Raw genomic sequence first — 12,688 nt, 5'->3', positions numbered from 1 at the left:
GCAAGGCTTCAAAGCCATAAAAAACTTGGAGAACTAAACTTCACCTTCGGCTGATACCTCAGTATCTATCTCCACAACACGGCCAGGTGACCTCTTTTCCACCTCTGCTTTGAAGTTCTAAATCATCCTAAATTTATTTGCCCAATCACCATTAAAAAAAATTCATTGCCCTTTGTTTTGCCTTCCACACTGTGGTATATTTCAGTTTAATGGGGTACATCTTTTCCAGGTCTGCTTTGAGTTTCTTGGCAGTAGTGTTTGGTGTTTTGGCTAAAATTGGGGTGATCTTTTCTGCAACCCAAGGTTGTGAAGTCATGGTTGATACTCTCTGTGAACTTGTAATACAAGTATGTTGATTGGGGATTTGGTTAACCCTGACAGTACTTCCATCAGGTTGCCGTCTAGCAGATATGTACCACTTGCAAGGCTTGACACTACCATCAAATCCTCTGCACCTCGCATAAAACTTCTTTCTATCAGTCCAAACAGTCTTGGCATCAAACTCATGTTTCACTGCATAAGTCTTGAAACACATCCTAAACTTCTTCATGCTTGGGAACAACTTGCCTACTTCAATGATAGGGGTTTCTTTGTCATACACATGCACCAGCTCATCATCATGTGCATCATCTACTTCATCTGTAGCTTGTTCCATCAACTGTCCATCTACATCTTCATCAGCATTAGCTGGCAAACTAGATTCGCCCCTCTCCTGCGTATCTCTGTCATCGACTGGAATGTCAAAAAGTTTGGCCATCTCAATGTCAGGCATTGGTGCAATGACCAAATCAGTAGGCTCATCTAATTCAACTACATTCCAATCAACAATAGCTGCAGTTTCAGTTCCAGTCACATGTCCCTCTTCGGCTATTACTAGGAATCAATGGCCTCTGTGTAGCCCAATCATCATCTACCATCTGCGCAGCCAAGTGTGATGACACATATCCAACCTTCGAAAAAATATTCAGATCAATGAGCTCAGCAAAAAAATTAGCCCGTTTGCTTGTCCAGCCGTTTTGCCGATCGATTTCTTCAACAATCTGTTCACCATCTTCTATTCTCACATACTCTCCTTTCCAATCATCAAACCGCAACAGTGATACTTCTTCCTCTGGACCCCAAACAATATTCTCCCCAATTTTTTCCACCCATTTCTTCACTGCCTTCTCTCCCATGTTCTGTAGAACTTGTGGATCAATCTCTGTAAACTCAACCTCCCATTTAACAATTGTGTCTCTCTCAATGTTCTGTATGCTACCATCAACTAATTTTGCCTTTGATGGAATGAAATTGACCGTCAATTCGAAGGTCCGAGCGGCAGCATCCCCTCTGTCAGTGGCGGACAGTGTGAGCCCGTCAGAAAGAGCAGACAAGGCCCTAATTGCATGCAAAATTGGATCGGAGAGAGGCACATTACCTATTCGAAGTTGAATCTGGCGGATCCATCTCAGTATGCCCACGGGCTCCCCTCACAACCTATCGATTCAACAAGCGAAAATAGAGGAAACGAGATGAGATCTACGGGCCCGAGAGAGGAACGGGACTAGGGTTCGAATTCACTCACCATTTTCTGAGGACGAAGGCTCCGCCGCCGTTGAGAACGAGGGCTCCGCCGCCGCCACCGAGAACGCAAGATCCGCCGCCACCGGAGAAGAGGGGGGCAGAGTGGCGGGCCTGGCACGGTCGGACGGCAGGGCACGGTCAGCTGTTTTGAGGACCAATCAAGTTGGACCCACATGTCCTAACATAAACGGGCTTGGTTGACGACCAATTTAACCCCATTTAACACCCCATGTGGCCCTGGGCTATTTACACGCTCAAATGTGTCGCATCACAGCCATTCATTCGAACTACGTCGCATTCCTTCCAATTTACATGAAAGACGTCGCACAGGAGCTATTGGCCCTGGGCCCAAGCAGCCATGGGGTGTGCCAAAATTTGGCGGTTTTGCCGTCGCCCACAGTGATGGTTGTTGCCGCATAAGCATCATAATTGTACATGTCAATGAACTGATGCATGTATGCAGCCTCTAAATCTTTGAAGCTATTACTGGTCTGATGTGAACTCAGGATGCAAGTGTTCTTCTGATGATTATGTTATGGTAGCATAAACCGTTTATGGCATACTAGGAACCCAGTCCAGTCAAGCACTAGTTCAACTACTAATTAAGCACTTACTATAAATAAACAAATTTAACTAGTTTCTATTATTTATCGACCCCTCCCCTAATGTTGAAGTTATCGGAGAGGGGGTTTATCGATAACGACATACCCGATAAAAAATAAGAAGAGGAAGAAGAAGAAAAAAAGAGGAGAAGAAGAAAGGAATAGAGGAGAAGTAGAAAAAAAAAATTTTTCTTCTTCTCCTCTTTTTTTTCCTTCTTTTTTCCTCTTCTTATTTATTTCTCCTCCTTTTTCCTCTTCTTCCTCTCCTCTTCTTCTCCTTCTTCTTATCCTTCCTCCTCTCCTTCTTTTTCTTCTTCTTCTTCCTTCTTTCCTTCTTCTTCTTTTCTTCCTTTTCCTTATTTTACTTTTTCCTCTACACTAACCTAAAATGCACTAACCTAAAATCGATATCTACTAACAACCTAAATAAAAAATTAATACATATATGAAAAAAAACATATATAAACAAAAAAATGCTATGAACATTATATTCATACATACATAACCATATCCATTCAACATATAGCTACCACATACATATATACATTATATATATGAAAAAAATGCAATGAACAAAAAAATAATACACATTATATAAAAAAACACTGAACAGAGCCGTGGCGGCGGCTCACATCGGGGGCGGCCGGCGAGGGCGACGGCGACGGCGGCGGGGGGCGGAGGGCAACAGCGACGCCGACGGGCGACGGCTCGGGTGCGGCGGAGGGCGACGGCGACAGCGGCAGGGGGCGGAGGCCGACGGCAAAGGGCGACGGCGTGGGCGGCGGACAGCGTCGGCGTGGGCTCGGGGGCACGGGCGATGGCGGCGGGGCAGCCTGGCGGCGTCGATGAGCTCGGCGTCGTCGGGCGGGGGGCAACTAGAGATGAATTTGTGAAAGTTTCCTAAGTGCTACTTATATAGCCAGAGCATTGGTCCCGGTTCGTAGCACGAACCGGGACCAACCCCACCTTTAGTCCCGGTTGGTGCCACCAACCGGGACCAAAGGTCTCTTTTCAGCAGCCCAAAGGGCGGGAACCAGAGGCCTTTGGTCCCGGTTGGTGGCATCAACCGGTACTAAAGGGGGGAATTGGTTCCAGTTGGTGCCCCGAACCGAGACCAAAGGTGTGCATTGGTCCCGGTTCGTGGCACCAACCGGGACCAATGTCCTGCGCCTGCCAAAGCCACGGGACCTCGCTAGCTGAGGAGCGGCAGGACCGGTCTATAAGCCCTGCCCCGCCACCTCCATTGAACTCCTCTGAACTGCAGGCCTCTGGGCCTAATCTCGCACTGCTATGCCTGTGGGCCTGCTGGGCCTTCTGCGGGCCTGAATCATGGCCCATGGATGGGTTTCTAGTCGTATTCAGGCCGTGGTGGCCCAGTAGGTGGTATTTTTTATTTTTTTCCCAGTTTTTTCTTTTCTTTTTTTCTTTATTTATTTTATTTTGTTCCTACTTACAACAAAATACTTACTGTTGCTATTTTATTTATTTCAGGAAAATTATTTTTGCTTATAATGTTTTGAACAGAAAATACTTTGGTAATTTTAGGTCCATAAATTTTATTTATGTTATTAAAGTTTATTTTATTTTGTTTCTACTTATATATTTTATTAAAATTTATTTGGTTTGTACTTACATCATCAATTTTCAATCCTTTCTGACTTCATTTGTTATTTTTCATGCATTTACTGATTATTTTGAGCTATAAGACCCTGAAATTGAAAAGCATTTCAAATGAACTCTGAAAAGGTTGAAAGTTGGCATGGTATCATCATTTCATCCACATAGCGTGTGCAAGAAAGTTGAGAGGGTTACGGCAAAAACTGGATGCACTTCGTGTACAAAACGGACAATCTCTTATCAGGATTTTATACGGAAACTCGTCTGTTACAAAGGGATTTCATTTTTTAAAACTTATTTGAACTCCTGACTTTTTGTGTGTTCAAAATGCACCATTCCAAGCCACATCATTAATTTTCAACCATTTCTGACTTCATTTGTTATTTTTCATGCATTTACTGATTATTTCCAGCTATAAGACCCTGAAATTGAAAAGCATTTCAAATGAACTCTGAAAAGGTTGAAAGTTGGCATGGTATCATCATTTCATCCACATAGCATGTGCAAGAAAGTTGAGAGGGTTACGGCAAAAACTGGATGCACTTCGTATACAAAACGGAAAATCTCTTTCGAAGTATCAGGATTTCATACAGAAACTCGTGTGTTACAAAGGGATTTCATTTTTAAAAACTTATTTGAACTCCTGACTTTTTGTGTGTTCAAAATGCACCATTCAAAGCCACATCATCAATTTTCATCCCTTTCTGACTTCATTTGTTATTTTTCATGCATTTACTGATTATTTTGAGCTATAAGACCCTGAAATTGAAAAGCATTTTAAATGAACTCTGAAAAAAAGTTGGCATGGTATCATCATTTCACCCACATAGCAGGGTATCATCATTTCAAGTGAACTCTGAAAAATGGACAATCTCTTTCGAAGTATCAGGATTTCATACGGAAACTCATCTGTTACAATAGGCATTTCAAATGAACTACGAAAAGGTTGAAAGTTGGCATGGTATCATCATAATAGTTGTGGAGAGAAATTCTTCACTTTTTCTTTGCTTGTGTCCTTTGCTTATTGCGCCGTAACCATGGATAATCTTCATCGTTTATCATGATGCTTGGGTCAGCCTTGACTTTGAAGGGAGGAATTTCATGGAACTTTTCATAATCTTCAGACATGTCTGTCTTGCCCTCCACTCCCAGGATGTCCCTTTTTCCTGAAAGAACTATGTGGCGCTTTGGCTCATCGTATGATGTATTCGCTTCCTTATCTTATCTTTTTCTCGGTTTGGTAGGCATGTCCTTCACATAGATAACCTGTGCCACATCATTGGCTAGGACGAACGGTTCGTCAGTGTACCCAAGATTGTTCAGATCCACTGTTGTCATTTCGTACTGTGGATCTACCTGTACCCCGCCTCCTGACAGATTGACCCATTTGCACTTAAACAAAGGGACCTTAAAATCATGTTCATAGTCAAGTTCCCATATGTCCACTATGTAACCATAATATGTGTCCTTTCCCCTCTTGGTTGCTGCATCAAAGCGGACACCGCTGTTTTGGTTGGTGCTCTTTTGATCTTGGGCGATCGTGTAAAATGTATTCCCATTTATCTCGTATCCTTTGTAAGTCAATACAGTCGAAGATGGTCCCCTGGACAATGAGTACAGCTCATCACAAACAGTGTTGTCACCTATGAGACGTGTTTCCAACCAACTGCTGAAAGTCCTGTTGTAGAACTGTGTAGTGTTCTTGAGACCAAGAATGCCCGCCGTCCCTGCATATTATTGAGTCCCCTCCAAGCGTGCCTTTTCCAGTCAGGCTCCCCTCATACCGCGATTTAGGGAGACCTATCTTCTTAAGGCCAGGAATGAAGTCAACACAAAACCCAATGACATCCTCTATTTGATGGCCCATGGAGATGCTTCCTTCTGGCCTAGCGCGGTTACGGACATATTTCTTTAGGACTCCCATGAACCTCTCAAAGGGGTACATATTATGTAGAAATACGGGGCCCAGAATGACAATCTCGTCAACTAGACGAACTAGGACGTGCGTCATGATATTGAAGAAGGATGGTGGGAACACCAGCTCGAAACTGACAAGACATTGCGCCACATCACTCCTTAGCCTTGGTATGATTTCTGGATCGATCACCTTCTGAGAGATTGCATTGAGGAATGCACATAGCTTCACAATGGCTAATCGGACGTTTTCTGGTAGAAGCCCCCTCAATGCAACCGGAAGCAGTTGCGTCATAATCACGTGGCAGTCATGAGACTTTAGGTTCTGGAACTTTTTCTCTGGCATATTTATTATTCCCTTTATATTCGACGAGAAGCCAGTCGGGACCTTCATACTAAGCAAGCATTCAAAGAAGATTTCCTTCTCTTCTTTGGTAAGAGCGTAGCAGGCAGGACCTTCATACAGCTTTGGAGCATGCCGTCTTTTTCATGCAAACGTTGCAGGTCCTCCCGTGCCTCAGTTGTATCTTTTGTCTTCCCATACACGCCCAAGAAGCCTAGCAGGTTCACACAAAGGTTCTTCGTCACGTGCATCACGTCGATCAAAGAGCGGACCTCTAGGTCTTTCCAGTAGGGTAGGTCCCAAAATATAGATTTCTTCTTCCACATGGGTGCACGTCCCTCGGCATCATTCGGAATAGCAAGTCCGTTGGGACCCTTTCCAAAGATTACATGTAAATCATTGACCATAGCAAGTACGTGATCACCGGTACGCATGGCGGGCTTCTTCCGGTGATCTGCCTCGCCTTTGAAATGCTTGCCTTTCTTTGGACATTGATGGTTGGTCGGAAGAAATCGACGATGGCCCAGGTACACATTCTTCCTGCATTTGTCCAGGTATATACTTTCGGTGTCAGCTAAACAGTGCGTGCATGCGTGGTATCCCTTGTTTGTCTGTCCTGAAAGGTTACTGAGAGCGGGCCAATCGTTGATGGTTACAAATAGCAACACATGCAGGTTAAATTCCTCCTGTCTGTGCTCATCCCACGCACGTACACCGTTTCCATTCCACAGCTATAAAATTTCTTCAACTAATGGCCTTAGGTACACATCAATGTCGTTGCCGGGTTGCTTAGGGCCTTGGATGAGAACTAGCATCATATTAAACTTCCGCTTGATGCACATCCAAGGAGGAAGGTTATACATACATAGAGTCACGGGCCAGGTGCTGTGATTGCTGCTCTGCTCCCCGGAAGGATTAATGCCATCTGCGCTTAAACCAAACCATACGTTCCTTGGGTCACCTGCAAACTCAGCCCAGTACTTTCTCTCGATTTTTCTCCACTGCGACCCGTCAGCGGGTGCTCCCAACTTCCCGTCTTTCTTACGGTCCTCACTGTGCCTTCGCATCAACTTTGCATGCTCTTTGTTTCTGAACAGTCGTTTCAACCGTGGTATTATAGGAGCATACCACATCACCTTCGCAGGAACCCTCTTCCTGCGGGGCTCGCCGTCAACATCACCAGGGTCATCTCGTCTGATCTTATACTGCAATGCACCACATACCGGGCATGCGTTCAAATCCTTGTACGCACCGCGGTAGAGGATGCAGTCATTAGGGCATGCATGTATCTTCTGCACCTCCAATCCTAGAGGGCATACGACCTTCTTTGCTGCGTACGTACTGTCGGGCAATTCGTTATCCTTTGGAAGCTTCTTCTTCAATATTTTCAGTAGCTTCTCAAATCCTTTGTCAGGCACAGCATTCTCTGCCTTCCACTGTAGCAATTCCAGTACGGTACCAAGCTTTGTGTTGCCATCTTCGCAATTGAGGTACAACCCTTTGTGATCCTCTAACATGCGATCGAACTCCAGCTTCTCCTTTTGACTTTCGCATTGCGTCCTTGCATCGACAATGACCCGGCGGAGATCATCATCATCGGGCACATCGTCTGGTTCCTCTTGATCTTCAGCAGCTTCCCCCGCTGCAGCATCATCGGGCACATCGTTTGGTTCCTCTTGATCTTCAGCAGCTTCCCCCGTTGCAGCATCACCGTATTCAGGGGGCACATAGTTGTCATCGTCCTCTTCTTCTTCGCCGTCTTCCATCATAACCCTTATTTCTCCGTGCCTCGTCCAAACATTATAGTGTGGCATGAAACCCTTGTAAAGAAGGTGGGTGTGAAGGATTTTCCGGTCAGACTAAGACTTCGTATTCCCACATTTAGGGCATGGACAACACATAAAACCATTCTGCTTGTTTGCCTCAGCCACATCAAGAAAATCATGCACGCCCTTAATGTACTCGGAGGTGTGTCTGTCACCGTACATCCATTGCCGGTTCATCTCTGCGTGCATTATATATAATTATGTGTGTTAAAAGTAAGAAAATTAGAAAAGTATCTATGTAAAGTAAGAATTTTTTTTCTTTCAGAAAGAAGATCAGAACAAGAGGCTCACCACGGTGGTGCCGGCGATGAGATCGGCGCGGGCGATCGACGGCGGTGAAGACGGGGACAGGGCGTGATGGGCCGCTAATATAAACCTAGACAAATCTCGGGAAAATGGAGCTCGGAGATCGAGCTTCGAGAGGAGAAAGCTTAACTAGTGTGGCTCGGGCATTTCATCGAACACCTCATGTGCATAGGAGGTGAGCTAGAGCACCCAATGCCCTCCCCCTCACCGGGCAGCAAAAAACAGAGCACTGTGGAGTGCTATGCCGCGGCGATGGGGTATATATAGGCAACTCATTTGTCCCGGTTCGTGGCTCGAACCGGGACTAAAGCTCCACCTTCTATCCCGGTTCGAGCCACGAACCGGGACCAATGGCTATGGGCCAGGAGCAAGGCCCATTGGTCCCGGTTCGTGCCTAGAACCGGGACAAATGGGTCCACACGAACCGGGACCAATGCCCACGAGGCCCCGGCCGGCCCTTGGGCTCACGAACCGGGTCGAATGCCCCCCATGGGTCCCGGTTCATGCAAAACCGGGACTAATGGGCTGGCTAGGCCCGAACCAAAGCCATGTTTTCTACTAGTGAGAGAGGACAGAGGAAACTGTTTTCCTTACCTTTTATTGTCAGGTCCGACTGCTATGGCCAGGTCTCAAGCTAAGACTGACTTAATGTTTCACTCCAATGTTTATGAGTGGCCATAGGCGTGTGTACGTCAGCCCTAAGAATGACTTTTCGCTACACCGGTGTAACGCCCAAGCCAGAGCCACCAGTTTTCGGCCGTTACACCTAGCGAGATCAAGACTGGCCCCACAAATCACCACTAGTCTTTTCTTCGCACTTTGTACTCACTCTTGCACATCCGGAATCAACTTTTCCTTTGGTCACCCCTCTTCAAATCACTCCAAGTCAAGAATGCATAACTTTGAGGTTCCTTGCGAATTGGGTTCCACCAAAGAAGAATTTTCTTTTCGATACAAGTAGTTTATCATTCCTATTAAGCCAAGATCACACATACACCCCACTCAAAAGAACCTATGTCCGCGTCGGGCCAAAAGGAATGCCCCTGCCTCTTTGCACACGTCTCTGCGCGTCAGTGCTAGCATCCACATGTGCGCCTGTCGTGTTCCACGATGGACCACACGCGCCATGTACATGTCTGCACCATTGACCCGCACACAACTGTGTAACCGCGAGGGCCGGTTCTGATTCCATTTGTAACGCCCTGGCCAGAGCTACCAGTTCCCGTTTGTTACGTCTAGCAGGATCTAGACTGCCCCCCATAAGTGAATAGTAGTCTTTCCTGCACTTTGTCCTCATTCGTGCACCTTCGAGATCAACTTCCCAATTGTCACCCATTCTCGAATCGCTCCAAGCCAAGCACGCTTAACTTTGAAATTCCTTGCAAATGGGCATCAGGAAAAGAAGTAATTTCTTGTTAATATGAGTAGTTTATCGTTCCTATTAAGCCAACATCTCACAACTGGAGAAGTTGTTTCAATTCATATGGCCTTTTCATTTAATAAATGTGGAGAAGAAATGTTCAGAATTATATAATAAGGGAAGAGAATGGTTTCTGGATTATTGATTGCACAGTGCTAAAGAGATGTGGCATCGTTATGAAACATATGGCCCGCGTCATAGTGTCAAGAGTGGTTAATAAGATGGTGGCTATGTAAGGGGAAAGAATGATTCTAACAACCTCATGAAGTGGTTGCGTTCTCTATTATCACCTCGTTTGCTAAATGCCAAGAAAGGAGGTTTGGCATTCAGAATGAATATCGCCTTCCAAAATGCAAATTTGGAGGACTCTTCTAGAAGTGCAACCAAACATAATTAAAAAAATCCATAGAAATGAATATATCTTGCCAACAACAATAAAACTTAAAAGCATGCAACAAAATCAATTAGACAAAAGAATCTTAAATTTTGTGGTCCTTCTTTGCAAAAGATAATGATCATAAATATAGCAATAGAGCATTGTAGCTACAACAAAAGCTTCAAAACATAAGATGTACATGACAGTCGGGCATAATTTGCAACTAGATCTACAAGAGAAGTAATGTTTACACGTCTACAGCTTGTATTACCTCAGTTATTATCTTTAAACTTTTCTCGTTGCTTCATGGAAGATTCTAAAACCATTCTAAAATACATAATATAGTTATTTCTCAAGGTTGCATGGACTATTTTTGCAGCGTGATCACAGGAAACATTTACTTTTCTCTATTCTAATCTATAAATAAAGACCTTGTGCGACAAAATCTAGTACGATGCTTTCTTTGTCAACAAATAGTTTCGATAAAATTTCATGAACATAGTTATCTGCATTGCCATATGTTCTATTTCTTGAGCAACAAATGTCTTGTTTAATATACATAATGTGTGTTTTGTGGGGACCAGAGAGTCGTTAATTAATCATCCAATGTTTAAGATGCAAAGGAGCACCAATTAAATTCCTGACATATCAAATACTACCTCTGTAAAGAAATATAAGAGCGTTTAGCTCTCTATTTTAGTGATCTAAACGCTCCTATATTTCTTTACGGAGGGAGTATTATCATAGTCTTACTAAACTATGATTTGTGTGGAGCCGACTCCAACATGCATCAATACAGTTGATGTTTTGGGTTGGTTTGGTTCATAAACTATTGTGCTATGTGTGCCTAAGTGCATTCTTGGTGTCGCCTTTTCCAACAAAGATAGTGTATGGTTGGGTGCAGGGCAGACCTAGCATACAATCTATGACTATTTCTACCTACATGATGTGATTTGGTCCTCTTAGTGTTTCTCACATCCACACAAGCGTCAGATGGGATCCTACATTGTGAGTCCTAGGTCCATATGGATGGGGCCCTCTCAATTTTGCAATATGTCGATCATATGATTCTATTTATGGAATATGACCTGGATAAAGCTAGGAACCTAAAGCTTTTGCTTTCAGCCTTTGAGCAAATGTCAGGTCTTAAGATTAACTCTCATAAGAGTAAATTATTCTATTTCGGAGAAGCTAAGGAAGCGGCTACATAGTATGCTGAATTGTCAAGCTGCGCACAAGGCCAATTCCCAATAAAATATTTGGTAATTCCGATTCACTATGGGCGCCTCGGAGGACGAAGAGCACCTTGAGAAACGTCTGAATAGTTGGAAAGCAAGTTGCTCTCCATTGGAGGACGACTAGTATTGATCAATTTTGTTCTTACGAATATGGTGCTCTACATGCTTTCCTTCTTTCTGCTTCCCAAAGGGGTCCTCCAAAGATTGGATTACTTTACATCCAAGTTCTTTTGGCAAGTCAATAATGAAAAGAAAAAATATAGGCAGACCAAATGGATCATGGTTTGTCGACCAAAAGATTAGGGTGGCTTAGGCATCCAAAATCTCCAGGTCCAAAAACTACGGGATTCACATTTTGGTGTAGAACTTATGGAGGCAAAGAAGCAACTTTTCCGCTTTGGGTCCTTCGCAATAGGGCGGCTTGGAGATAAGTTTCTGGGATGATAACTGGTTGGGAACCGGTCCTCACCGGGAACAGTATCATGGTACTCTTGCTCAGGTGCTCAGCTCCCCCCCCCCCCCCCCCCCCTCCCCTCGAGATCTCCAAACTTGAGGGCAGCGTGCCTTTTTTAGAACAAATCATGCTTAGATAAGGGAAAGGTTGGTGTGGTGCAATAGCTATCCATTACCTCCAAAATGAAATCAGTACTATCTTCTACTAAGGAAGAGAACCTTAGCACTAAGATGCGTCAAGAAAATGGTTTGTGCATTTAATAAAAGCAGAGAAGAGATATGTTCAGAATGATATGATACATGAGGCGAAAGAACGGTTACTGGTCAACTACTGCTCGCCAAGTTCTGGGAAGACAACGTATCATTGTGCAACAATATGGCTTGCATCATGGATAATGCGTCTATCTCATAATCACGTCTTGCCACCTCGCGTCGCTTCCCCCGGGCGATGCCAAGGGACCCAAACCCTAGCGCCGCCAGCCCCTGTTCGTCTCCTCTCCTGCCGCCAGCCAAGTCCGCGGTGGCGGCGGGCCCGATGCCAAAGCGCTAGGGCGGGTGGGTGCTGCGCAATCTCCCGGAGGCGGCAGGGGCGAATCTGGTGTGGGATCTGCGAGCAGCAGGTAGGGCGGCGCCCCTTGCCTTTTTGGCGGTGGCCTGATCCATGGCCGGCATGGTGCCCTTCACCTCGGTGGAGTCTGTGCCTAGAGATGGGTGGCGGCGGATGCCGCGGATCTGGCGTCCTGTCCAGGTCCGCCCCGGCGTGGTTTTGTCAAACCGGCTGTGCGTGGAGGGACCGGTGAGAGGCGGCTGGAGGCTCTCTGCCGGCGTTCCAGCACTGGTCTTCATCTTCACGGCGAGGCTACGCACGGATCCAGTCAGCTACGACAGCGGCTCACGCGACTTCCGGTGAAAATCGTGCCGACTACGGTCCTGGCGGACGATGGCGGCGTTTGTGATGTCATTCCCTTCTCAGGGCATCGTTGTTGCAGGTCGCGGCACCACGCTCGAGATGCTCCGGGGGAAACCCTAG

This window comes from Aegilops tauschii, chromosome 2 (assembly GCF_002575655.3).
Source record: "Aegilops tauschii subsp. strangulata cultivar AL8/78 chromosome 2, Aet v6.0, whole genome shotgun sequence".
In the NCBI taxonomy this organism is placed as follows: domain Eukaryota; kingdom Viridiplantae; phylum Streptophyta; class Magnoliopsida; order Poales; family Poaceae; genus Aegilops; species Aegilops tauschii.
The sequence above is the reverse complement of the archived record's forward strand: the minus strand, read 5'-3'. Positions refer to the sequence as shown.